Here is a 27784-nt window from a genome sequence, read left to right as displayed (position 1 = left end):
ACAGCAACAACCACAGTGTGTGAGAGTTTTTTTCTGGTAGACTTGGAACTTCCTTGCAATGCAAGGACTTAAAAAAATTCCCAATGGTCTTTTAAGGCAAAATGCCTTCCACATCCAGAGAAAGAACTATGGAATTCAATCGCAGAATGTAGCAGATCATTTTTTTTTTCTGGTTTACATTTTGGTTTGTTATATGATTTCTCCCATTCATTTTGATTCTTCTACACAGAATGACTATAGTGAAAATGTATTTAATAGGAATGTATGTGTAGAACCTATATACAATTGTATGCCGTCTCGGGGAGGGAGGGGGGAGGGAAGGGAAAAAAAACTAAGTTATATGGTAGTGATTCTAGAACACTGAAAATAAATAAAATTAATTAAGATGAAAAAAAGTAAAAATAGATGATTTTGAGTCTTCATTATAAAAGCTTCTACATAAATAAATGCATCTAGGTTAACAAAGGAAAGTGGTTAAATGAGCAAAAATGTTTATATAAAATTTTTCTGATAAGAACTTGGTATCTAAGATATATAAATATCTAATACATATATGTATATATATATACGTGTGTGTGTATGTATGTATGTATTTATTACCAAAAGCCATTCTCTAATAGATAAGTGGTCAAAGGATATAAACAAGCAGTTATCAAAATAAAAATGGTAAATGATTAACAACCATATGAAAGAACATGCATATAATTAATAAGAGAAATACAAATCAAAGTAACCCTGAGTTTTCACTTCACATCCAGAAAATTGACAAGGATGACAGAAGATGGGAATAATTAATGTTAGAGCAGATGTGAGAAGATAGATGTACTAGTGCATTGTTGGTAGAGCTCTTAATTAGCGCATCCATTTTGGAAAGTAGTTTGGAATTATGCAAATAAAGCGACTAAAATGTCTATAACTTAAGCCCCTATATATGAAAATATTTATAGCAGCACTCTAGTAGCAAAGAACTGGGAGCAAAATTGTTGCCCTTTGGGAAATGGCTTCAGAAATAGTGCTACACACATGTAATAGAACAAAATATGATGAATACAGAGACTCAACTAAAGACTTATATGAACTGATGTAAAATTAGCAGAGCCAAGAAAATGTTATAGACAATGACTGTGGTAAAGTTAGTAGAAAGAATCTCAGCCACAAAACAAAGCTGAATGCTGCAGAATTACAAAGAGCAAGCAAAGCTCCCAAAAAAGAGATATGAGAAGATAGAGATGAAATGGTGCATACTTTTTCAGACTTTTTCAATGTAATGATTGGTTTTGGTGAACTTTTCTTTTTTTTTCTTTTTCCTTTCTTTAAAAAATATTATTTTTTATGAGATGGCTTTCTGGGAAAGGGAAGGGAAGGAAGGAAAGGAAAAGGTTACCTAGACAGTAACAACCTTTCTTTCCCAAATCTCATTCAGCATTTTGTTTGCCTCTCTCTAATTACCCTTTTATAATTATTTATCATAGTGATTTGTTTCTACGTGTCCTATGCCCTCTGCCAGATTATAAGCTCCATGAGAGCAGAAACTGTTATTTAAACTTGGCATGTTGGTCAGTGTCCAGCACAGTGCCAGGTACATAGGCAGTGCTTAACTGGATTTGAATTTCTTCAGCTAACTTTTGCCAAGCACTTGGTATCCAGTAGTACCATACAAAAATAAATGCAAGTAAAACTCTGGTATGTGAGGGGGACCTTAAGATATTATGCAAATATAATTCGATAGAATATATTGAGCATAATAAGGATATACATAAGGTGCTATGTAAGTTTGTAGAAAATAGTTTGGGAAGCAGTATCAAGGAAGACATCTTGGAAGAGGTGGTATTTAAGCTGGGTTTTAAGTGGATTTTAACCAGCAGAGAGCTTGAAGGTTCCAAAGAGGCAAGTCAGGAAGATGGAACCATGAGCTTTCCTATTCTTCCAGGCTGGGGAGGGAGTTGGACTGCATAAATTCTGAGGTTCCTTCTGACTCCCACATTTGACATTTGCGGACACTTTTTTGAGGAGAGAGAATACTTGCACTATGCATTTCTGTGTGTCAAAGGGTGCCTTAGACTTTACTCTTAGCAGGGGAAACATATGCATGATTAGACATTGCAAAGAGACAAATTTAGACGATATCAGGAAAATTCTCCTCCTGATAATTAGAGCTCTCCCAGTATGGAATGGATTGCCCCAAGAGGTCGTGGTTTTAAGTAGAGGCTAGTTTGTTGGATGTAGCATAATGAGGATTATTTTTTTTTTTTTGCTTATGAATTGGACTAGATCACTTCTAAGGTCCTTTCCAGCTTTGAGATTTTATGATTTCCTGACTTTGTTTTTCTATTCTGTTGTGTTCCTAGTACTTTAGAAAGGATAATTTGTCACTCTGAGGCCTATTGGCTTGCCACTTGTTATTTCTGGTGAGAGCATGGCCTTGGATACTGAGAACAGTGAAACACTAGAGCCCCAAGGGTTTCCTCTCAGACATAGCAATGTGAAGGCTAATGGATTCGGCTCCTTGTAGAGCAGATCTGTCAGATCTTTGCTGTGCATCTCCGGTAACTGGGCCGCTGTGATCACGTTCTCCGTGCTCATAGGATAAAGACCCCCAATTCAAGCCATTTTGTCATTCATTTAAACTTCCAGCACCACTGGTACTGAGAAACAGCTTCCCTAAATGACTCCATAGGAGCTGTCCCCTAAGTAGACTTCGATAATGGCACTTGTACCTCAGAGGAGAAAAAACAGAATCAGTTATAACTCCTGTTCAAGCAAATTAACAATGGCAACAATAATAATTACTAATATGCGTTGCAACTCTTTTAAAGTCAAATTGCATGTTACTGTAAGCCAGACTTAAAATATGACTTTCTTGCCTTGTGAAAGTCTTAATTAAAATGATGCATTTTAATATACTTTTGCTACATAATATAAATTATTTCTCAGTGACTCAATTTTCACTTTCTTCTCAGTAATAATCTTGGTTGTGCAGTGCAAAGGAAGAAGAAAATTGGTGATTAATAAAAGAATGAGCAGGTGGTTACATGGCTCCTAAAAAGATCAGCAGTGTAATAATTTCTTAATTATTATTATACCCTGTAAGGGTTTTTAAATACATGATAATATATTTCCTTCTCCTACTGCTGGCACCCTATTGCTCCTGGCATTTGGTTTAATTCAGAATAATAATTTATGAGAACTGAGGTACCTCCATACATTTTCTTCCTTCTGTTTTAGTCTCTTAAGTAACCATCTTGTCACATTTATTCTGCAAATGTTGCAGCCTGCATGTCATTTCAGCAATATGGACTAATGCCATGAAGTATTTGGGGGAAATTAACATTTTATTTCTGAAAGCAGTACTTTCAATATGTCTTTCAAAGAAGCAGATGAAAGCAGCTTAATTGCTTGGTTTTTATCAAGGTGAAGAAAGTGGGGAGAAACATTTAAAGCGTTAGATAATAGGGAGAAGAAGAAACTTCCTTGCAAGATGGCCATGCTGAGCAAAAGGGAGTCTAGTCTCAGTGACAGAATTCTTGGTGCATCATTCGATATGCAGGAAGGGACAAATCTTTAGTGCTCTCTCACCCTGTCAGATAAGACTCCTGGATGTCCACATGAGGCATTTATCTAATGAGAAAAATGATATTTTGAAGATGTGGAACTCATAATGAGGCTGGAGTTTATCCATTATGTAGCCAATAAACTTTGTTTTGCGAATTCAGTGGACCTTTTGGAGTTCCCCTAATAGGTTCAGATATTTCCTTATGGCATCTCATAACTGAGTCACTGGATTTTGGAATTCCCCAGTTACTTCACGAGATTGATTGTGTTTGAAAAGTTTGCTTCAGTCCAGTTTAACAAATACTGATGAATGATTGAGAATGGGTATAGGAACAATGATGCATTAGACTCAGTTTAATTTCCTTGAGAACAAAGATTGCCGTGCTGTTTTGTTTGGTGGCCAGTAGAGGACTTTACCAAAGAGTTGGACCATGTGATACAGACAGAATGGATACACCTCCATGGATAAGATGTTCCTGAGTGATGGCAACAAAGGAACAGGCTGAAAATGGGAGCAAGGAATAATACTCTTCCTAATCTTCTTATGTCATGCCCTTACTTTCTGATCTGCCAGGTGATGGATGTCAGTCTAGCAGTGTGGGTAGCCAGAGACTATTCAAGTGACCTTTTCAGTGAGTTGCAAGATATATGGTCTCATCAGATGCCCACAAGAAGCTAATCTTTATCAGTAATGAAAAATTCAGAAAGTTTGTGAAAGAGCAGGACTTGTGTGAGAAGTAGTCCTGGCCTCATGCTGTTGCCCATTCCATTTACTGTTCTGGTTCCTTCACTCTTCCCTATGGATCCCCTTCTATTTTCCCTCTATATTACTTGGTGGTATCACCACCATCTATGGATTTAATTATCATGTCTCTGCTGATTCCCAAATTTATTTCTCCTGCCCCAAGCTCTCTGCTGACCTCCAGTCTCACTTCTCCAACTGCTTTTCAGACATCTAGAACTAGATATGCAGTAGAGTTCTTAAATTTAACATGTCTAAAACTTAATTAGTTATCTTTCTCCCTAAATTTTCCCTTCCTTCTCTTACCTTCCTTAGTCCTGTAGAAGGCAACACCATCCTCACGGTTTCTCAGGATTCCAACTTAGAAATTATCCTGAATTCCTTACTGTCTTTCACCAGCCTCTCCCTATATCCAAGCTGTTGCCAAGGTCTGTCAATATCAACTTTGTAACGTCTCTCAAATACACCCCCTTCTTTCCTCTGGCACTGAAGTCACCCTGGTGTAGGCCCTTATCATCTCACAAAAGGACTACTATAATACCCTGCTGGTAGGTCTATCTGCCTCAAGCCTCTTCCTACTCCAATCCAGCCTTCATTCAGCCACTAAAGTGATTTTCCTAAAAGGCAGGTCTGATCATGTCAACTCCTCTATCTCCCCACTCAATAAACTTGCTATCCAGTTGTTTTCAATTATGCCTGACTCTTCATGACCCCATTTGGGGTTTCCTTGGCAAAGATACTGAAGTAGTTTGCCATTCCTTTCTCCACCACATTTTACAGATGAGGAAACTGAGGCAAACAGGATGAAGTCACTTATCCAGGGTCACCCAACTAGTAAAGTATCTGAGGCCAGGTTTGAACTCGGGAAGATGAGACAACTTGATTTTGCTCTAATGTCTGGGTCACCTAGTCCCATCGAAAATCCCATTTTCTACAGGAGGCCTTTTCCAGCCCTTCTTAAGTCTAATCCCTTCCCTCTTTCAATCATTTCCTCTTTATCTGATTTATAGCTTGTTTGTACATATCTGTTTGCTTGTTTCTCTCTCGTTAAATTGTGAGCTCATTGAGGACAGTAGTTGTAATTTGCCTCTTTATATTCCTAATACTTAGTACAGTGCCTGGCACGTAGTAGGTGCTTAATAAATATTCACTGACTGACTTATCCCAGGTTCAGTCCAGGGTTGGGATTGTTGTCTATACTTTGAAAAGAAAGGAATACAAAACCAGGCAAGATTATAGTAAAGTGAATGACAGATGACACGGTGATATAGTTTGTTGGAAAGACCTGAGGACAATCTATACATATTGATTGAAGGAAGCCAAGAATACTTCTAGGATCCAACCATGATAGAGCCAGAAGGGGCCCTCTGAGAAATTTTTATTCAGCCCCATTGTTCTGTAGAGAAAGAAACATTCCTAAGGAGAGGAAGACACCAAAGTGATGCAGCTAATCAGTGACAGTTGGGTATTGAATCTAGATCTTTGAATTTCAGATCCAGGGGGTTCGTTCCTCAATACTCTTTCAAGATTTCTCCAGGGAAACTCTGGCTTCAAATAGGAAATGTTTGAGAGATAGCTCCCTCTGAGTTCCCAAGCTGCATACAGTTATAGAAGTAGGAAATCTTCAACCCTGGTCTACAACTGTGTATGTGAAATCTGAAAGCCTGGCTATGAACAATTTCCCACTTTGTTAATGACCTTCTTTATCATTATAGGATAATAGAGTCGTGTGAGCTAGACATCACAGACTCATAGATAGGTTAGTCAATTTGGCTTCAGTCTTTGATCAATTGACAAACAGTTCTAAGCAACTCAGTCAATTGATTAATAGTAGAATCTCCATGTAACAGTTTTCTAAGTGCCAAGGATACAGGCCAGGTAGAACAGACAAAAATATCTCAGCACACACAGAGCAAATGGGATGCCATTATTAAAAGGAGATTAAAAAGCCAAAGGAACCTGAGGGACAGATGGAAAAATAAAGTCCAGACTAGGGAAATGATTTTCCCCTACATTTTCTATTCTACCACAATGCTAGGTTCAGAGGACATGGGTGAGAGTCCCGTGTCAAGATGGCCAAGTCAGTAAAAACTGGTTTTACTTCTTAGGTCTAATATTTATCAGCTATATGATAAATGGGCCAGTTATTTCAACTCTGAGTTTCAATTTCCTCATCTGTAAAATGGGGACAAGATTATTTTAGGGAAATTTCTTCTGAACCCAAAGAAATCTTCCCTTCCCTTCCCTTCCCTTCCCTTCCCTTCGTCAAAACCTTAAACCCACTTTGAAGCCCATACATTGCACAACAATAGGTCCTTGCTCAAACTCTACTTAAATTCCAGGCTTCAGAGTGATTATCAATAGTAACTGATGGTCTTTCCCTCCCAGCTGGATTTACTTATTTTTTTCTTTTGCTCATTAAAGGGGCCATTCCCTGATTACTTCTTAAAGAGGCCTATTCACTGAATAGGCATTACCTCACTCTAAGGGAGTATGTGAATAGTCCAAGGTCTCCCAGTGCATCCTGGGCCTTCTCCATTTATCTTGATGAATATCTGGTCACTGGATCCAGATGGCTCTGGAAGAGAAGTGAGCCCTCCCTCACTCAAAACAAAGTCAAGTGTACGTCATGTGATCATTTCTCTGATGGCATGGTCTTTGAAAACGAAGGATGAACAGACAGATATGATAAAGACACAAGTTGGATTGTGCAAGTATTTATTAAGAGTCTATTATCAAGGCAATGAGGATACAACCTTCCCTTCCTCCTCAACCCCAAATAAATCCTGGTCCTCAAGGAACTTACATTACACTGGGGGTTGGGGGGGTGGTGGAGGCACATGATGAGCTGAATTTCAGAGAAAGCTAACAACTCTCAGAGAAGCACAAAGGTAGCGCATGAGTGCAGCCTAGCCATAGGAGGGGGAGACACTATAAATACAAAGGTACCTTATGGGCCGAGGGTGATAGGAAGGGCCCTCATTAGAAGGGAAGGAGGACAATGAAGTTCAGGTTAGGTGCATTGTTTTTGGGAGCAGTTAGGTGGTGCTACAGTGGATAGAGTGCTAGGTCTTGAGTCAGGAAGATGCATTTCCCTGAGTTTAAGTCTGGCCTCAGATACTACTAGCTGTATGACCCTAGGCAAGTCACTTCACCCTTTTTGCCTCAGTTTCCTCATCTGTCAAATGAGCTGGTGAAGTAAGTGGCAAACCACTCCAGCATCTCTACCAGAAAAAACCCCAAATGGAGTCACCGAGAGTCGGACACAACTGCAACAACTGAACAATGTATTGTTTTTACAAGTTTTGAAATAGGTTTATGGCAGTCTTGGCATAGAGCAAGAGGAGCCCTCCGCCTGGAGTATATCACTGAGATATAAGTAGTAAGTATATATAAGGGATATATCCCCCCGGGATGTAAGTAGTAACTTTCCAGGAAGAAAGGTCCGTCATGTCCTTCTTTGGGAACCTCCAACAACTAGTTTCCAGAGTTCCACCGCAACCAAGAATGCAGTCCCCCAAACTAGTCCTGTGGGGTTGACAATAACTACCCAAAGTTCAGGATATGTTAAAAAATGTTCAGTGGGTTGTTTATGTACTATTGGGTTTTAATTCATGACCATCCTCTGTAGGTACTGGGAGATAGGCTTGGCATAACTGTTGTCCCCTTATCCTTCTCTGCCAAGTGACAAGCTACTCATTTTCTGGAGGTTTTAGGGAGGCCGTGTTGACCCCATTGTATGCACTGACTGACCCTGGAAGTCCCCCCCAAATCCTAATGGAGGTTAATGTCAGTCCTTAGTGGCCATTGCCTCCCTTTTTAAAGGGAAGGAGTGACTGGACAACTTATCTGAATGCAAAAGATCAGTTTTGGCAAGAAAGCTAAACCAGGCTGCACTAAGAGAGGCCTAGGACCCTGTATGAGGGAGGTAGTTTTGATGTTCTCTGCCTTCAAGAGACCATACTTGCCTATTGTATATCATTCTGGGAGCCACAGTTTTTTTTATGTTTTATATAATTTATTTTTCAGTTTTCAACATTCACTTCTATAAGAATTTGAATTCCAAATTTTCTCCCCATCTCTCCCCACCCCAGGACAACATACACCCCATTCACCCCTTCCTCCAATCTGTCCCCCCTTCTATCAACCCCATTCTCTCATCGTCCTGCCCTCTATTTTCCTGTAGGGCAAAATAGATTTCTATACCCCATTGCTTGTACATCTTATTTCCCAGTTGCATGCAAAAACAATATTTAACATTCATTTTTAAAGCTTTGAGTCCTGTATTCACTCCCTTCCTCCTTTCTCACCCACCCTCATTGAGAAAGCAAACAATTTGATAAAGAACATACATGTGTAGCCATGCAAAACACTTTCATAAAAGTCATGTTGTGAAAGATTAACAACATTTCCCTCTGTTCTGTCTTGCCCTCTATTTATTCCATTATCTCTCTTGATCTTTCCCCCCACAATAGTGTTTGCTTCTGATTATCCCTTTCCCCAATTTTCCATCCCTTCTATTATCTTCCCTCTCCTATCCCCTTTCCCCCTATCTTCTTGCAGGGTAAAATAGATTTCCAAACCCAATTGAGTGTGTGCTATTCCCTCTTTAAGCCTAATCCCATCAGAGTAAGGCTCATTTATTCCCTTTCATCTCCCCCCTCTTCCTCTCCATTGTACAAAGCTGTTTCTTGCCTCTTTTATGTGATGTGATTTACTACATTCTACCTCTCCCTTTCTCTTTCTTCTAGTACATTCCACTCAACAGTAAATTTTCTTTTTTGGTATTCTCCCTTCATATTTAACTCACCCTGTGCCCTCTGTCTATTGTGTGTATGACTGTGTGTATATACACATATTTACACACACGTATATATACATATATACACCCCTATATACATATCTATTATGCATACACATACATACCTACACGTGTATGTATATATACATACATATATGTATAAACATACCATATATACATATACATACACATATACATATATACATACACACACACACACACACACACACACATATATATATATATATATATATATATATATATATATATATATATATATATATATCATCTTTCTAACTACCCTAATGCTGAAAAAGGTCTCCTAATTTACAAATATTATCTTTCCATGTAGGAATGTAAACAGTTCAAATTTAATGAGCTCCTTAAGGCTTCTCTTTCCTGTTTACCTTTTCATGTTTCTCTTGATTCTTGTATTTGAAAGTCGAATTTTCTATTCTTTTCAATAAGAATACTTGAAAGTCCTCTATTTCATTGAAATTCCATTTTTTCCCCTGAAGTATTATACTCAGTTTTGCTGAGTAGGTGGCTCTTGATTTTATTCCTACCTCCTTTGACCTCTGGAATATCATATTCCAAGCACTTCAGTCCCTTGGTGTAGAAGCTGCTAAATCCTTTGTTATTCTGATTGTTTTTTACAGTACTTGAATTATTTCTTTCTGGATGCTTGTAATATTTTCTCCTTGATCTGGGGGAACTCTGGAATTTGGCTACAATATTCCTAGGAGTTTTCCTTTTGGGGTCTCTTTCAGGAGGTGATCAGTGAATTGTTTCAATTTTCTATTTTACCCTCTGGTTCTAGAATATGAGGGTAGTTTTCCTTGATAATGTCTTGGAAGATGATGTCAAGGCTCTTTTTTTTATCATGGTTGTCAGATAAACCAGTAATTTTAAAATGACCTCTCCTGGATCCATTTTCCAGGTCAGTTGTTTATCCAATGAGATATTTCACATTGTCTTCTAATTTTTCATTTTTTGGTTTTGTTTTATAATTTCTTGGCTTCTCATAAAGTTATTAGCTCCTATCTGCTCTTTTCTAATTTTTAAAGAACTATTTTCTTCAGTGAGCTTTTGGACCTCATTTTACATTTGGTCATTTCTGCTTTTTAAGGCATTTTCATCCTCATTGACTTTTTGGACCTCTGTTGCCATTTGGGTTAGACTATTTTTAAAGGTGTTATTTTCTTTAGTATTTTTTGGGTCTCCTTTAGCAAACTGTTGACTCATTTTTCATGATTTTCTTGTATCACTCTCATTTCTCTTCCCAATTTTTCCTCCACTCCTCTTACTTGATTTTAAAAATCCTTTTTGAGCTCTTCCGTGGCCTGAGACCATTTCATATTTTTTGGAGACTTTGGATGTAGTACCCTTAACCTTGCTGTCTTCCTCCAGATGTTTGCTTTGGTCTTCCTCTGGTTGTACGCTTTGATCTTCCTCAACCAAAAGGATAGAAGAAAATACCTTTTTACCAAGAAAGTAACCTTCTATAGTCTTATTTTTTTCCCCTGTTTGGGCATTTCCCCAGCCAATTACTTGACTTTTGAACACTTTGTCAAGTGGAGGTTATACTACCCCAGGCTTCAGAGGTTTTGTGCAGCTGTTCTCTGAGTTATCTCTAGGAACCTCCAAATTCTCAGTTCCTCCAAAGTGGAATAATCAAGGGAGAGGTGTTTACTCCTCTTCTGGCCTGTACCCTGGTCTGTGAGCAACCACAAGCATACTTTTCTGCTCTGTAACTGTGAGCACAATTCCCTCTCCACAGCTGCCATCACCTCTGCCATGCCAGTGCTCCTCCTCACCCCAGGATCACCTCTGAGCACTGAGACCCAGATCATCCACTTGTTTCCCCCCATCACCTGTAGGCTGAGAGCTCCAGAAGCTTTTGCTACTGTGGTAGTAGCCCCTACCACCCTGGGGCAGGGGCTGGGGCCTGGACCACTTTCTTCTCTCACCCAGGTAAGAGAGCTTTCTCACTGACCTTTGAAGCTGCTTTTGGTGTTTGTGGGTTGAGAAATCTGGAAACCGCAGCAGCTGCCCATAATTCAGCACCCTGAAGCCTGCTTCAGTCCTGTCTGTGCTACATGGCCCACAGTGGGCTGTGCTCCATTCCAAGCCTGGTGCAATAGACCCATCCTGTCAGTCTTCCAGGCTGTCTTGGGCTGCAAATCTGTTTCACTCTGTCATTTGGTGGCTTTTGCTGCTCTAGAATTTGTGTAGAGTCATTTTTACAGGCATTTTCAGGGCTTTTGGTATAGAACTCGAACAGGTACATGCTTCTACTCAACCGTCTTGGCTCCACCCCCAGAATCTGGGAGCCATATTTTAATTTTATATTTATTTTATATTTGGAATTTTTATTAATGTCTTTGATATTTTTTACATTGCAGTCAATTCCAAAAATAATTTCCTTTGTAACAGATAAAAAATTAGGCAAAATCAAATAGTGCAACTACTGTGTCTGACAATATAGGCTTCATTCTGCATCTGTAGTCCATAACTTTACTATTGAGAATCAGTGTGTTTTTTTCATGTTTTCCACAAGGCTAAGATTCAGTACTAGAATTCATTAGAATTTGGCTACCTTCTGAAGGTCTTTTTGTTTGTAGTCATGTGTACACTGTCCTCCTGAGTCTGCTTACTTCCCTCTGCCTCACTTCATGGCTCTTGTGCTTCTCTGGTTTCCTTGTAACAATCATTTTCCATTACACTTATGTGCCATGATGTGTTTAGCTATCCCAAGTCAATGAATACCTACTTTGTTAAAGTTGTCTGCTAACTCAAAAAATGCTGCTATGAATATTTGGATTTATATGAAGCCTTAGTTTTTACCTTTGATATTCTAATTTATTTCCAGGAATCAGTGCTGGTTCAAAAATCATGAATACTTGAGTGACATCTATTTGATTCAATATTTCTCTGCCAAAGAAATATCTTGCCTTTAGGATGTAATACATGATTTTCTGTTTGGCATTGACAGAATACCTCATAGTTTAACTCCAAGTGAGTTTTCACATTTGAATTCCAAATAGTTCTTTAGAAGTTACATCAATTAACAGCTGCACCATCAGCTTATTAGTGTGTTTGTCTTGTCATTGCCTTGCCAACATTGACTCTTGCCTTTCATTTATTGTCTGAGTGACATCCTGCTTTAGTGGCTAGAGGCCTTGGGGTCAGGATGACCAAGATGAAGTGTTCCCTCTGACATATTCTGTGTTACCATGATGAAGTCACTTAACCGCTCTAAACTCCCAGCCAATTCTCTAGAACTAAAAGTTACAGACTGATTGTTAATCTGCATTGGTAGGGGAACTTTCCACATTGGTTATTCCCTATTACAAGTAAATCATACATCTGGACTAAGACTCATCTTTGACAATTAGATGCATATGAGGTAAAAGTTTAGGACTGTTTTATTTGCAACCTTCCTATTAGTATTTGAAATATTTTTTGTGTATGTTTGTTGATACCTCTTCTTTTGAAACTGCTTGTTTATATATTTGAATTTTTACCTACTGGAGAATGAATCTTGGTATTATATGCTTGTATCAATTTTTTATATATTTTGGATGTCGAACTTTTATAAAAATATATTTGATGCATTATTCCTCCCCCCAACACCCACTGTAGGCAGTTTCTCTTATTCTAGTCATGTGGAGAGTTCATGCAATGCAAAGTCTTTTAAATTTTGTGAAATAGAAATTATTTATTGTATTTTGTATAATCACATCTATTTGGTTAAAAGAATATGACCTTTTATATATTTAAATCATGAATACATTTGGAGATTATTACGGTGTATGGTATAAGAGACTGGTTTAAACCTAATTTCTGCCAAAAGCTTTTGAGTTTTCCCAGCAGTTTCATTAAACGAGGCATCCTACTGCAGTTTGTATTTGAGAGTTTATTAATCACTGAACTTCTGTAGCTCAGTTGCTTCTGGTTTTTACTGGGTAGTTTATTATACTGCTCTACTTTAATTTTTTTTGGTACTTAAATCATTGTCACTTCCCATATTCCCCTAATAGAACAGGCCCTTGAAACAAAAAAAGTAAAGTAAAATAAAAAAAAAAAACTGATATACCAGCCATATCTGACAGTGAATGCTTCATTTGCCTAATGTATTAATTTCTTTACTTCCAGAACCTTTTCTTTTAATAAAGAAAAACAATCAAGGAAAACTGACCAATATAGCAATTGCATCTATTTGTATTTGCCACTTATTCTGTATCTTATTCAGTCTCTTTCCTCCCAAGTCCCTCTCAGAAGAGGAAGAAGTGTTTCCTCATCTGTCCTTTGGTCATTGAATTGAATTGGAATGCAACCTTTTGCAGTTGTAAGCATTGTGTATAGAAACTGTTCATCAGTTTTTAAAAGTATTTATTAGGTTTCCAGCATTTCCTCACTTGTGTTGTTCCATGCAGTGCAATTTTTAAAATCTTTAATTTAAAATCTCTGTTGATATCATTTTTATATCACTTTCACTTCTAGACATAGCCTTCCCTCTCTCCTACCCAGAGCCATTTTCTGTTGCAAAAAGTAAAAAACACACAGCGTGAAAGAGACTATTTCAGGAAAACAAATTTATTTTCCAAATCTGACAGTATATACATTGTTCCTTACTGATCATCTCGCACCTCTGCAAAGGAAGGACATTATTTACGTATACGACACTTTGTTCAGTCATTCCCCAGTCTGTAAAAACCTACTTTGTGTGTAGCTTTTTGCTCTTATGAAAAGTGCTGCTATGAATATTTTGCTATTTATGGGACTTTTTGTCTTTGACTTCCTTATGTAGACCTAGTAATGACACTGCTGGGTCAAAGGGTGTAAAAGAGTAATTTTTGTCCTGTTATTCTGAATTGTTTTCCAGAATGGTTGAACCCATTTGCAACATGCCTGACTTGCCACAGCCAATCCAAGATGGACTATTTCCTTCTCTTATCATCTTTGCCACTTTGAGGAGTGGGAAAATGAAGACTCAAGAGTTTCTCTAAATTAAAATTTCTCTTTTTCACTTGACAAACACTAAGAAATATGAACATTTTCATATCCAGAGAACAGAAAAAGAGGAATATGTATGAAACCATGTATCTCTGTATCTCTTATTACATGTACCTTGTTTTGATATATATATATATATATACATACATATACATATATATATATATATATATAATTTAACATAATGCCAACACTGTTCTGCTTGTCTCTTTGTCCTTCTGAACTTCCATTCTCTTCTTTGTATTTTTACGTATTTAATTGATGCTTTTTTCTTTTGCTTTCTTTCCTTTTTTTCCTTTTTTATTCCCCCAGAAATAAATCTACAATATAACAAATAAGTATACCCCCCAAAACCCCAAATATGTACATTGACTTTACCTGAAAATGAATCATGTTCTGTGCTTCAAATGCATCACATCTCTAAAGTGATGGTCATTAATTTTATCAGTATTCCTAAGACTTTTTTTCCTTAAGATTACTTTTAAAATTTTACATTATTTTTCAATGAACCAAATTTTACTTTATTTTGCTTCCATCCCTCTCCCCCATTGGAAAAAATATAAAAGCAAAATCCTTGAAACAAATGTGCATTGTCAAACAAATCAAATTCCCCTATTGGTCACATAAAAATGTATATATTAGTCTGCATTTTATATCCATTAATTCTCTCTCAGGAATTAGTAAGCATGAATGAACAACAGCTGTCTGGCTCCATCAGAGGTCTTATATGTATGTATGTATACATATATACACATATATGTATGTGTGTATACATATAATTTCATACAAGTCTCACATGGTTTCTCTGAAGCTGTAGTTTTTATCATTTCCTATGGTACATTGGTATTCCATTATATTACCATAGTTTATTCAGCTATTACCCAGTTGGTGGGCAGATGCTCCCTTAGTTACCAGTTATGGCCACTAAAAATAGCACTTTTATAATACTTTTTCTGAATGTAGGTCACTTTTCTCTATATTTCATTTCTTTCGAGTATAGGCCTATTAGTAGAATCACTGAGTTAAAAGGTAGTCTTAGTTTAGAAACTTTTTGTGCAGAGTTCCAAACTGTTTTCCAGATTGGCTGTTCCAATTCACTGTTCCACCAAGAGTACCTAAATGTATTTGAGTTCTCACAACCCCTACATTTATTATTTTCTTTGCTTGAAACACAGGCAAACAGGTTAAGTGAATTGCCCAGGGTCACACAGCTAGTAATTGTATGAGGAAAAATTTGAAGTCAGGAAGATGAATGCTCTATTCCCTGTGCCTCCTAGCCAACTTCAAAAATTTATTTATTTATTTTTTAGTTTTCAACATTTATTTCCACAAGATGTTGTGTTCCAAATTTTCTCCCCATCTCTCCCCTCCCTCTATCCCAAGACACCACGCATTCTGATTATCTCTTCCCTTAATTTGCCCTCCCTTCTGTCACACCTCTCCCTTTCCTTCTCCCCATCTTCTCTTTTTTCTTGTAGGGCAAGATAGATTTCTACACCCCATTACCTGTAGTTCTTATTTCCCAGTTACATACAAAAACAATTCTCAATATTTGTTCCTAAAACTTTGAGTTCCAACTTCTCTCCCTCCCTCTCTCCCCACCCATCCCCACTGAGAAGGCAAGCAATTCAAGATAGGTTATACATGTGTAGTTATGCAAAAGACTTCCAAAATAGTCATTTTGTGAAAGACTATATTCTGTCCTGCCCCCATTTATTCTATTCTCTTTTCACCTTGTCCCTCCCCAAGTGTTTACTTCTAATTACTTCCTCCTCCTATTTGCCCTCCCTTCTATCATCCCCCCCACTCCACTTATCCCCTTTTCCCCTACTTTCCTGTAGTATAAGATAGATTTTCATACCAAATTGAGTGTGTGTGTTATTCCTTCCTTAAGCCAAATGTGATGAGAGTAAGCTTCACTTTTTCCTTCTCACCTCCCCCCTTCCCCTTCCATTAAAAAAGCTTTTTCTTGCCTCTTTTATGAGAGAAAATTTGCCCCATTCCATTTCTCCCTCTCTCCTCCTAATACATGCCTCTCTCATCCCTTAATTTTATTTTTTTAGATATCGTCCCTTTCTATTCAACTCACCCCTGTGCTCTCTGTCTATATGTATGTAATCCCTCCAATTACCCAAATACTGAGAAAAATCTCAAGAGTTACAAATATTATCTTTCCATGTAGGCATGTAAACAGTTCAATTTTAGTAAGTCTCTTATGATTTCTCTTTCCTGTTCACCTTTTCATGCTTCTCTTGATTCTTGTGTTTGAAAGTCAAATTTTCTATTCAGTTCTGGTCTTTTCATCAAGAATGCTTGAAAGTCCTCTATTTTATTGAATGACCATTTTTCCCCTGAAGTATTATGCTGTTTTGCTGAGTAGGTGATTCCTGATTTTAGTTCCCTTCTCACCCAGGTGAGAGAGGTTTCTTACTGACCTTTGCAGCTGTCTTTGGTGTTTGTGGGTTGAGAAATCTGGGAACTGCAGCTGCTGCCTGTGAATCCATGCCCTGAAGCCTGTTCTAGTCCTGTTCCTGCTGTGTTGCACAGCCAAAACTGGGCTGTGCTCTGCTATGAGCCCTGTGCAAGAAACCTTTCCTGTTGACCTTCCAGGCTGTCTTAGTCTGGAAATCTCTTTCATTCTGTCGTTTTGTGACTTCTCCTGCTCTAGAATTTTTTCAGAGTCATTTTCTTCCAGTATTTTATGGGCTATAGGGGTAGAGTTAGAGCAGGTCTGTCCTTCTACTCCACCATCTTGTCTCCACCCCCTCCACCTTCAATTTTTAACCAGTACCAAATCATTTTCAGGATTACTGTTTTGTATTATAACTTGAGATCTGATACTGCTAGCTACCTCTCTCCCCTCCCTGCCTCCACTAACCCCTTTCGTGTTTAATTGTTTTCTAATTGGTTGAGATATTTTTAGTTGTATACCTAATTTGTTGAATTGTTCTTTTTCTGTTTTGTTTATAGACATATTTAGAGATATAATTTACCCCCAAGAAGTGCTTCCACTGAATCATGCAAAATTGTTCATGTTATCTCAGCACTGTAATTTTCTTTGATAACATTTTTGCTTCTCTCTTATTGTTCATTGATCAGCCAGTTCCATTGCTTTAAATTATCTTGTCCCTTAATAATTTTAATCCTTTCTTCAGTGGACCTTTATTAAATATAATTTAAATTGTTGTGTTGTCAGTAATGGATATGCTTAGGGGAAGCTGGGTGGTGCAGTGGATAGAGTACCAGTGCAGGAGTCAGGAGGACCTGAGTTCAAATCTTACCTCAGACACTTGACACTCACTAGCTGTATGACCTTGGGCAAGTCACTTAACCCCAATTGCCTCATCCTGGGTCATCTCCAGTCATCCTGATGAATATCTGGTCACTGGATTCAGATGGCTCTGGAGGAGAAGTAAGGCTGGTGACCTGCACAGCCCTCCCTTACTCAAAACAAAGTCAAGTGCAGGTCATGTCATCATTTCTCTGATGGCATGGTCTTCTTCAGAAACAAAGGACAAACACACAAACATAATGGATATGCTTAATATTTCTTATTTTCATCATTTATATGTGATGCCCTAATGTCCTAATACGAGGTTAACTTTTATAAATGTGTTAAGCAGTGCAGAGAAATATGTCCATTTCTTTTTATTCCCTTTCAGTAATCCTTAGAGATCTATCATATATAACTTTTCTAAAATCAGGTCTCTAACTTCTTTGTTCTACATTTTTTTTATGTTTGTTTGGATCTTAATGTAATATGTTGTAACTATTGTGGTTTATCATTTATTGTCCCCTCTGATTGATTTATCTTTTCTTTTAAGTATTTAGCACCTATGTCATTTGATGCCTGCATGTTATGTTGCTATTAATTCAGTGTCTACTGTATCTTTCATAATAGTAGTTTCCCTGTTTATCTTTTTTAATCAAGTCTGTATTTGGTACTGACTTTCCTGAGATCATGGTGGCTACTCCTACTTTTTTGACCTTAACTGAAGCATAACAGATTTTGTTTCAGCCCTTTATTTTACTTTTATTTTAACTCTGTATCTCCTTACATTTCCAGTGGGTTTCTCATAAATGTCATATTATTGGACTTTACTCTCTAATCCACTCTCTTATCCTCTTCCATATTAAGAGAGAATTCATCCCTCTTATGTTCATTGTTACAACTATTGATTTTTTTATCTCCATCCATCCTCTTCTCTTATACCATTTTTTCTTCTTTGTACTCTACCCACTTCTTTCAAAAAAAAAGAGTGTAGTGAGAAAGCAATGTGCTCAGAACCAGTGCTTTTTGTTTGATGCCATATACTTCTGTCCCTCTTCTCTTCCCCTCTGAGATTAGAATTTTGCTTATGAATAATCCTCCTTTCCTTTTCTTCATTTAAGGTCAACAGAATGCCACAAAATAACCACCAGGGATGGCAGAGTATGGGCTAGGACCCAGCCTAACTCTCCCAACATTTCACCCCCCCCCCAAATATCTTTAAAATAACACATCAAATTTAATTTTGGAATTGCAGATCCAATGAAAGGGAAGAGAGAGAAATTTTCTAGCCTAACACAACTTAGGAGGTCCCCAGTAGAGGCCTGTAACTCAGTGAGGTAGGTGCAATCCCACAATACCAGCAGTAGGTCTTGGAGGTGGCATTGATAGCAGCAACAGTTGCTTCAAACGCTGTCATCTCAGAGAAGATAATGGGGTGTAATAGCTGCTCAGAAAGAGATTACAGGAGACCTTGAACCCCTGGGTGAGCAGAGCCCTATTTTGACATAAAGTGCAAAGTGAAGAAATAGGCTGGGAAAATGAGCAAACAACAAAAAGAGAATTTGTCTATAAAAATCTACTACAGTGACTGGGAATAATGAGACAAACTTAGAAGAAAACAATAATGTGAAAACAGCTACAGGTAAAACCTCAAAGAAAAATGCTAACTGTTCCCAAGACTAGGAAGAATTCCTAGAATAGTGTAAGAAAGAGATGAGTGGAAGAGGAAAAATGGGAAAAGAAAAGAGAGTGATAAAATAACTTTATCAAAAGAAAATTAACAGCTTAATAAAAGAGGCACAAAAATATTGAAGAAAGTATCACCTTACAAAACAGAATCATTTTAATGGTAAAAGAGACACAAAAATTCACTGAACAAAAACAGTATTTCAGAGCAACAAGTGTAGGTTTTTGTATAGGCATTTGTTTGATCCATGTCCTTTGCTTTATTCACTTGTTCCTGAGCCAAGCCCAAGATTCCAGTTTGGTAAGATAAGAGATGCTGGCCCATCCTTGTTCTGCAGTTCATGCCCTGGACACTTGCTTCTCTGCTAAATTTGTGCTAAATCTTGGGCTGAAAAAATGACCCATTATGGCTTCTCCCTTGATTTCCTGATCACAACTCACTCTGGTGCTTTTCCTCTATATTTGTTAAGGGTAGTTTGGGAGAAAACTGTTATACTTCTTCATGCAACTCTATCATCTTTGCCCATCTCCAAAACCTGAACTTTTCAATGAAAGACCTACTTTATATTACTGTATTATTTTATGAATTCCTTTCCTGGTTCTGCTTACTTCATTCTGTGTTAGTTCATGTAAGTCCAGTTTCTTTGAATCAGTCCCTTTCATCCTTTCCTATAGTCCAATAACATATTCCATTTATGTGCAATAATTTGTTACACAGTTTGTCCACAATTGATGAAGACTCACTTTCCACTTTTCAGTCATAGCAAAAAGTAATGTTGAAAACATTTTGGTATTGGTCTCTCTCTTTGATCTCCTTAGAGTATGCCTGCAAGAGGTATCATTGGATCATAAAGTATGCACAGTTTGGTGACTTTCTGGATAAAGTTTAAAAATTGCCTTCCGGAATAGTCTGATCACTTAATAGTTCCACCAGTGGCGCCTGTTTTCCTTCAGCCTTCCAAACAGTTATCATTTTCTAGTTTGTCATCTTTGTCAATCTGATAGTTCTGAGGTAGGAACCGAGAGGTTTTTCTAATTTACATTCCTTTTATAAGTAATTTGAAACTGTTTCTTCCTGTCTTTGGAATATTTATCTATTAGGGGATGGCTCTTAATATTAAATATTTTGATTTATTAACTTATATTCCTTGTGTATCAGATCCTTATTTTTTAAATTATTGCAAGTTTCTCCAATTTAACTCTTTTCCTTCTAACTGAATTCATTTTGTTCAAAAAAATCTCCCATTTTCTATTAGAATTATTCATTGTATCTTTTGTGATTATCTCTATGCCTTTCCTAAGAACCCTCTCTCTGCAACATCAGGGTTTTCCTTTTGTCTTACTAATTATTTGCAGTATTTTTCTGCATGGCTGCTTATAGTTTATATTTCTCCTTTTGAAAACTATGCAAGCCCTTTTTGCCTACTTACCTATTGGGATTTACTCTTAGTTTTAAATATTTGTGTCTGTATCCAGTCTGAAAAATCATACTTCAGCTAGATATGTTCGATACAAAGATTTTCTTAAAATTTTGATTTGAATTTTTTTTTGTTTTCCCCATTGCCTTGATTTTGTTCATTCAAGAGCTTTAAATTTTATGATTGAAGTTATCTGTTTTATATTTCATAATCTTCTGACCCTTGTTTGTTATCTCTTTTCCTAGTCATAGCTGTGAAAAGTACCTCCTTTCATTCTCCTTCACTTATTTATATATGAGCTTTTATTTTTTTTATTGTGTACTTGGAATAAATTGTGGTACATGTTGTGTATATGTTGGTCTAAACCTAATTTCTGTAGGAGTGCTTTTCGATTTTTCCTTGCAGGTCTTGTTAAATAAGTGGTCCTTCCTTCAGCAGTCAGGTTTTCCTGGGACACTATACTTTTTTGCATCTAGGTTTTGCTCATTTGGATTGTTCCACTGATTCTATTATTTTATTTTTAGTCATTCTGATAACTACTGCTTTACAATGTAATTTGAGGTCTGGTAACGTTAAACTCCCTTCTTTCTTCTTGGCATTGTCTTCGTTGTTTCCCATGACATTCTTGCTTGATTTATCTGAAGAAATTTGATTTTGCTTAGTTCTTAAAAACAGCCCCCTTCCTGGTTTGCTTTAGCATTAAATATTTAATTTACAGAGTACTATCTTTTTTTATTCTATTAGCACAATCTAGTCATGAAATATGAATCTCTTTCCAGTTATTTCTTTATTTCTATAAAGAATAAACTTTGTAGTTATATTGACATAAATCCTAAGCATGTATTAGTAGTTTAATTCCCAGGTAGTTTATGTCTTCTGCAGTTACTTTGAATTCACTTTGTCTTTCTGTCTCTTCATGCTACATTTACTTGGTGATTTAAAGAGAGGCTAATTCTATTTCTGGCTTTATTTTGTATCTTCCTACCTTATTGATTTCATTAATTATTTTTCTTTTTAAAAAATTGTTTTGGAGTAAAGCAACATTAATCATAAATATAAATGTATTTTATTAATAATCATTTACATTTCAATTCAAATTCAGATGAGGTAATCCTTGCAAAGCACCTAGCCCAATGCTTGGCCCGCAGGAGACACTTAATACATGCTTGTTCTCAATTAATTCCACATCCAAAAGTATTGCAGTACTTTTTCATTATCTCCATTTAAGTCTACATCAGCATTATGTGTCCTTCCATCTCATTAATTTCTCCTCTCATGATCAATATGTGCTTCCTTCTTTTGGTTCTGCCTTCTTATGCTTTGCCTTACTCCATGAGGTTTTTTCCTCTAGGTTTCTTTGTATTCCTTGTACTCATTCATCTTAATTGTTTTATACTGTTTCATTCCATTACTGTTCCATACTTTATTTTAAAATGGACATTTATGTTGCTTTTAGTTTGGGGGAGGGGAGGAGGCTGGTTGCAATTACAAATAATTCTGTTTTGAAAACCTTTGAATAGAGTATTCTCTCTCTTTTAAAAATAACACTGTCAGGGCATATTCCTAACATTGTAATTACTGGGTCAAAAAATTCAGGCTGCTCCTATAGTTCCGGTTGTGGATTGAAATGAAAAAGGAGAAACACTGACTATTCAATATTTTAAAAAGTAGTGATAAGCTTACTTAAGCAAGCTCAATAGCTTGGAATAGAATGGAAAGCTTCCAATAGCATGGAAAGGATATTCAGCAAGGGTGCAACATGGATCCAGGTGAATGCAGCTCTCCTGCCTCTGTATTGGCCACCATGATCCACCTAGGCAGCAGAGTATTTCAAGTCTGAGGAGCCTCTGATTTCTATGAGAATTTATACTTAGGTGACCAGGAAGCTACTCCAGTGGTTCCAGCCTTAGTCTCCTGAAACAATTAGGTCTTGAAAACTGTTTCACTGAATTTTTGGGGAAAACTCTCCTAGCCCTAGTGGTATAGATGTTCCCACCACAAAAGAATTATGATTCATTTTGTAACATTGGCTGCATATTACCAGGTTATTCTCCAGAAAGAGTCTGTAATCAGTCTATTAGCATTTATTAAGTCAGCTAGCATTTGTTAAGCTTCTACTATGTGCCAGGCACTGTGTTGAGGTCCAGAGATACAAAGAAAGGCAAAAAACAACAATCTCTCTTCTCAAGGAGCTCATAGTCTATTTGCAATTCCACTGATAATGAATGTACCTATTCCTCCACAATCCTATCAGCATTGTTTTGTTCTTTTAAATTATTTTTGCCAGTTTGACAAGTGTGATGTGGTACTCAGAGTCATTTTAATTTGCATCTCTTTGATTATTACTGAGACTGATCATTTTTCAAGGGGTTATTAACAATTTGTGATTCCTCATTTGAAAACTGACTGTTCAATAATTAATCTATAATTCCATAAAGAATAATGTAGAACCTAATTAATATAGGAGCCTGAGGCGGCTTAGTATTGGAAAGATGCTTTCTATCATGCACTGATGTCATGTATTTTGCTATGCACAAGTTATTAATTCATATAAGGTGTCAGTTACATGCCTTCTGAGATGAACCTGTGTGTTTGACAATTTGCATTTTCCCTACAATCATGATAATTTCAAGAATCTCAGGAGAAAGGTTTGATTTTCCATTTTGTGAAAAAAGGAGCAAAATGATTAGTTCTGCTTTGTAAAAAAAATTATGAGTGGACATAATTAAGCAGTATGCTTAATGTACCTTTTAACTCTTGGTTGGCTACTCTGTATCATCTTAAAATACTTGAGGAATTATCCCTTTTTTTTAATGGTGCATGAATAGAAGTAATGCTAGTTGGCAGTATTTGGTTACAAGAAGTCAATATAATATGTTTTGTAATGAAAAAAGAAAATTGACTTTCAAATTATTTGACTTTATTTTGGACTTGGATCAATGTGCTGTTGGGGTTTTTTTTTAACCATTCCTTATATTTTTGATATAAAGTTTTTAATCTGTGATATTTGCCACTAATTTGTCCCACCTGTTGTTTTTCTTTTAATTATATATATATATATGTTTTACCATGTAGAAGTTCCATTTTTAATATAATCTTAGCATATCTTGTCTCTAATTATTCCTTCCATTGGTTGAAGGGAAGAAAATTCTCCACAGTTATTTTTCTGTTATGAACTTGGCAAACCACAACAAACACGATTTTTTCATATACACAAGAAAAGGCAACTGAAATTACAATTTGTATTTCGCATAGATTGTCTTTTTCTTTTTTTTAAGTGCAGACCCCTTCCAGAATTATTTTCCCAAATCCCACTTGCAGAGGATAACTGACTATTTCCCCCTTCATGGTTATAGGAGTAACTCTGAGGGTTTTTTTCCCCTTATACTATTCCTCATGAGCTTCCACCAGTATTCTTATCATTGATTATCCAGTTTATATCAGTTAGGTTGTCAAAGTTAATTAGCTTTTCAAAAGGGATACTTACTGACATGATATAACAAGAGCAGTTAGTACAAAACAGAATTTCTCCCAGATTGGGGACACACTCTCCCATAGGTATATACAGCATCCAGGAAAAAGGTGTGGCTGATGCTTAGAAAGCCCATGTATGGGAGCCGAGATGGCAGAGTGAGAACAACTACTCACCTAAGCTCTTAGGCAAATTACCTCAGATACCTCTAAAAAGAGAATCTTACCAAATTTTGGAGGTGCAGAATCAAATAGGAGACAGACTGTGGAAGTTTCACAGCCCAAGAAAGACTGGAAGATCGACAGGAAGAATCTGTTCCATGGGGGTGGAGGAACATACAGCACACAATGCAACGCAGCATGTCCTGGCCACGGCAGGGCCTAACAGGAAAGCTGGGGCTATCTGATGAAGCTGCAGCATAGCAGGATAGGAGCTCAGGGTGGGAGTACAGTGCAGCCAAGTAAGTGAGAGCCATCGCAGGAGGCCCAGATATCTGCAGCAGCTACACCTGAGACATTCAGCCTACAGATTGAATGTTTGTAAGTCACCTACTTAAACTTCCAGGAGCCAGAATGGCAGAGTGATGGGTAAATGCTCTCTCTCCCTTCTCTTATTGACCTTGAAAGAACCATAAAATATTTCCCCAGAAAAATCCTGGATCAGTGGGATCGGCTAAAGGGGCAACAAGTCTCGTAGAGCATGAGCCTAGGAAAATTGCTAAAGAGGATTGGTCTTACTGTGGTGGAGGACAAGAGTTGTCCCAGACAGCCCCACCTCAGCGAACCAACTGGGAGGAGATCCAGAGCCCAGGGGGGGTGGAGCCTGCAACCACCAACACCAGGACCCAGGTGCCTCAATGCTGCAGGGGAAATGGGAAGACCCTAAGGCAGCCAGGATCACTCAGCACTGAGATTGCCTTTGCTCTAGCTCAGCTGAGGAGACCTCTCCTGACCAGACCACCCCTCCCCCACACTTAACAAGCTAGTTCCAGGGCTAATCTCAGGAAAAACAAACAGAATTCACCTGCCTTTGCTTTCTCACACCAGCCAGCTCAGCAACAGTTTCTTTAGAGTCTAGCTAAAAGAACCAGAGGCCACAAGACGCAAAGCCTCACCATCGTGAGTAAGAAGCAAAGGAGGAAAGAAAAGAATATAGAATCTTTCTATGGGGACGAGGACCAAAACACAAATACCAAAGAGGTCAGTATTGAGACTGTACTCCCATCTGAAACTTCAGAAGGGACTATGAACTGCTTGCATGCCCAAAGAGCACTTTGGGAAGAGCTGAAGTAAGAAATAGTAGAAAAAATGATTTTAAAAATATGAAAAAAGAATTCACTGAAGAGAACAGCTCTTTAAAAAGGAAAATTGAACAAATGGAAAAGGCAGCACAAACTCTGAGAAAATTGGACAAATGGAAAAGGAAGTACAAAAACTAACTGGAGAAAATAATTACTTAAAAGAAATAATTGGACAGATGGAAAAGAAGATTCAAAAGTTAAATGAAGAAAACAATTTGATGAAAATTAGAATTGGACAAGTAGAAGCTAATGACTCTATGAGACAGCAAGAATCAAGCAAAATCTAAAGAATGAAAAGATAGAAGAAAATGTAAACTATCTAATTGGGAAAAGAACTGATCTGGAAAATAGATCCAGGAGAGAAAATTTAAAATTATTGGCCTACCAGAAAGCCATGATGAAAAAAAGAGTCTGGACAATATCTTCCCAGAAATCATCAAGGAAATCTGCACAGAAATGCTAGATCCAGAGGGCAAAGTGTCATCGAAAGAATCCTCTGTTCACCTCCTAAAAGGGATCCCAAACTAAAAACACCAAGAAATATTGTTGCCAAATTCCAGAACTATCAAGTGAAGGAGAAAGTACTACAGGCAGCCAGAAAGAACCATTCAAATATCAAGGAACTACAGTCAGGATCACATAGGACCTTATAGCTTCTACATTAAAAGATCGAAGGAATTAGAATATAATATTCCATAAGGCAAAGGAGTTGGGATTACAACCAAAGATCAATTACCCAGCAAAGTTCAGCATAATATTTCAGGCAAGGAGATGGACATTCAATGAAATAAGGGATTTCCAGACCTTCCTGACAAAAATGCCAGAACTTAATAGAAAATTTGATCTTCAAACGCAGGTCTCAAGAGAGGCATAAAAAGGTAAGCAGGGGAAAAGCAAAACTTGGTACTCAATTTGGGCAAGCTGTTTACCTCCCTATAAGGGAAAGTGATGTTTATTAATATTGAGAATTGTACATCTATTATGAAATATAAAAGGAATGTACATAGAGGGAATGTAACTAATGTGATGATAAAAATGAGATTTAAGCATGCGAAGGAATTGTAACAGCAGATGTGAAAAGGAGGAAGCAGAAAATGGTACATTACATCACAGGAAGAAGTACAAAATAATATTATAGTAGAGGGAAAGAGGGGAGGGAGATGAGCATTGTTTGAGAGGTACTTTCATCTGATTTGGTTCAAGGAGGGAATAATAAACTTAATTAAGTATATAAATCTAACTAGCTCTACAGGCAGTAGGAGGAGAAGGGGGAAGAAACAGGAGAGGAAGCTAAAAGGGAGAGAAGTAGTAGTAAGGGTAAAGGGGAGTAAAAGGGAGGGGGGTTGAAAGAAGGAAGGGAAGACTGTGGGAGGTGGCGGTCAAAAGTGAAAACTCTATTGAGAAGGGGAAGGGAGATGGGAAAACCAGGTGGGAAAGAAGATGGAGGGAAAGACATAGATTGTAATCATAACTGTGAATGCAAATGGAATGAACTCTCCCATAAAACAGAGATGGATAGCAGAATGGATTAAAATCCATAGTCCAACAATATGTTGTTTACAAGAAACACATTTGAAATGGAGGGTACACACAGGGTAAAGGTAAAAGGTTGGAGCAGAATATATTGTGCTTCAGCTGATGTAAGAAAAGCAGGGGTAGCAATCCTAATCTCAGATAAATCAAAAGCAGAAATAGATCTAATCAAAAGAGATAATGAAGGAAACTATATCTTGCTAAAGGGCACCATAGACAATGAAGCAATATCATGACTAAACATGTATGCTCCAAATGGTATAGCATCCAGATTCTTAGAGGAGACGTTGGGGGAGTTGACGAAGAAATAGACAGCAAAACTATACTACACTATACTGTCTCAACCTCCCCCTCTCTGAACTTGATAAATCTAACCTCAAAATAAACAAGAAAGAAGCTAAGGAGATAAATACAACTCTGGATAGGGTAGATATGATAGAACTCTGGAGAAAATTGAATGAGGTAGAAAGGAATATACCATTTTCTCAGCAATATATGGCACATACACAAAAATTGACCATGTTCTAGGGCATAAAAACCACACAGTCCAGTGCAGAAAGGCAGAGATAATCAATGTATCCTTCTCGGATCATAATGCAACAAAAATTATATGTAATAAAAGGCCATGGAAAGATAAACCAAAAATTAATTGGAAATTGAATAATCAAATCCTAACGAAGGAGGGGGTTAAACAACAAATCATAGAAACAATCAACAACTTCATTCAAGAGAATGACAATAATGACACAACCTACCAATTTTATGGGATACTGCAAAAGCAGTTCTTAGGGGAAGTTTTATATCTTTGAATGTTTACATGAATAAAATAGAGAAAGAGGAAATCAATGACTTGGGCATGCAGCTGAAAAAGAACAAATTGAAAATCCTCAAGTAAATACTAAATTAAAAATACTGAAAACTAAAGGAGAGAATAATAAAATTGAAATTAAAAAAACTATTGAACTAATAAATAAAACTAATAGTTAGTTT

The sequence above is a fragment of the Notamacropus eugenii genome, chromosome X (assembly GCF_028372415.1).
Source record: "Notamacropus eugenii isolate mMacEug1 chromosome X, mMacEug1.pri_v2, whole genome shotgun sequence".
NCBI classification, from domain to species: domain Eukaryota; kingdom Metazoa; phylum Chordata; class Mammalia; order Diprotodontia; family Macropodidae; genus Notamacropus; species Notamacropus eugenii.
Note: the sequence above shows the minus strand (reverse complement) of the source record.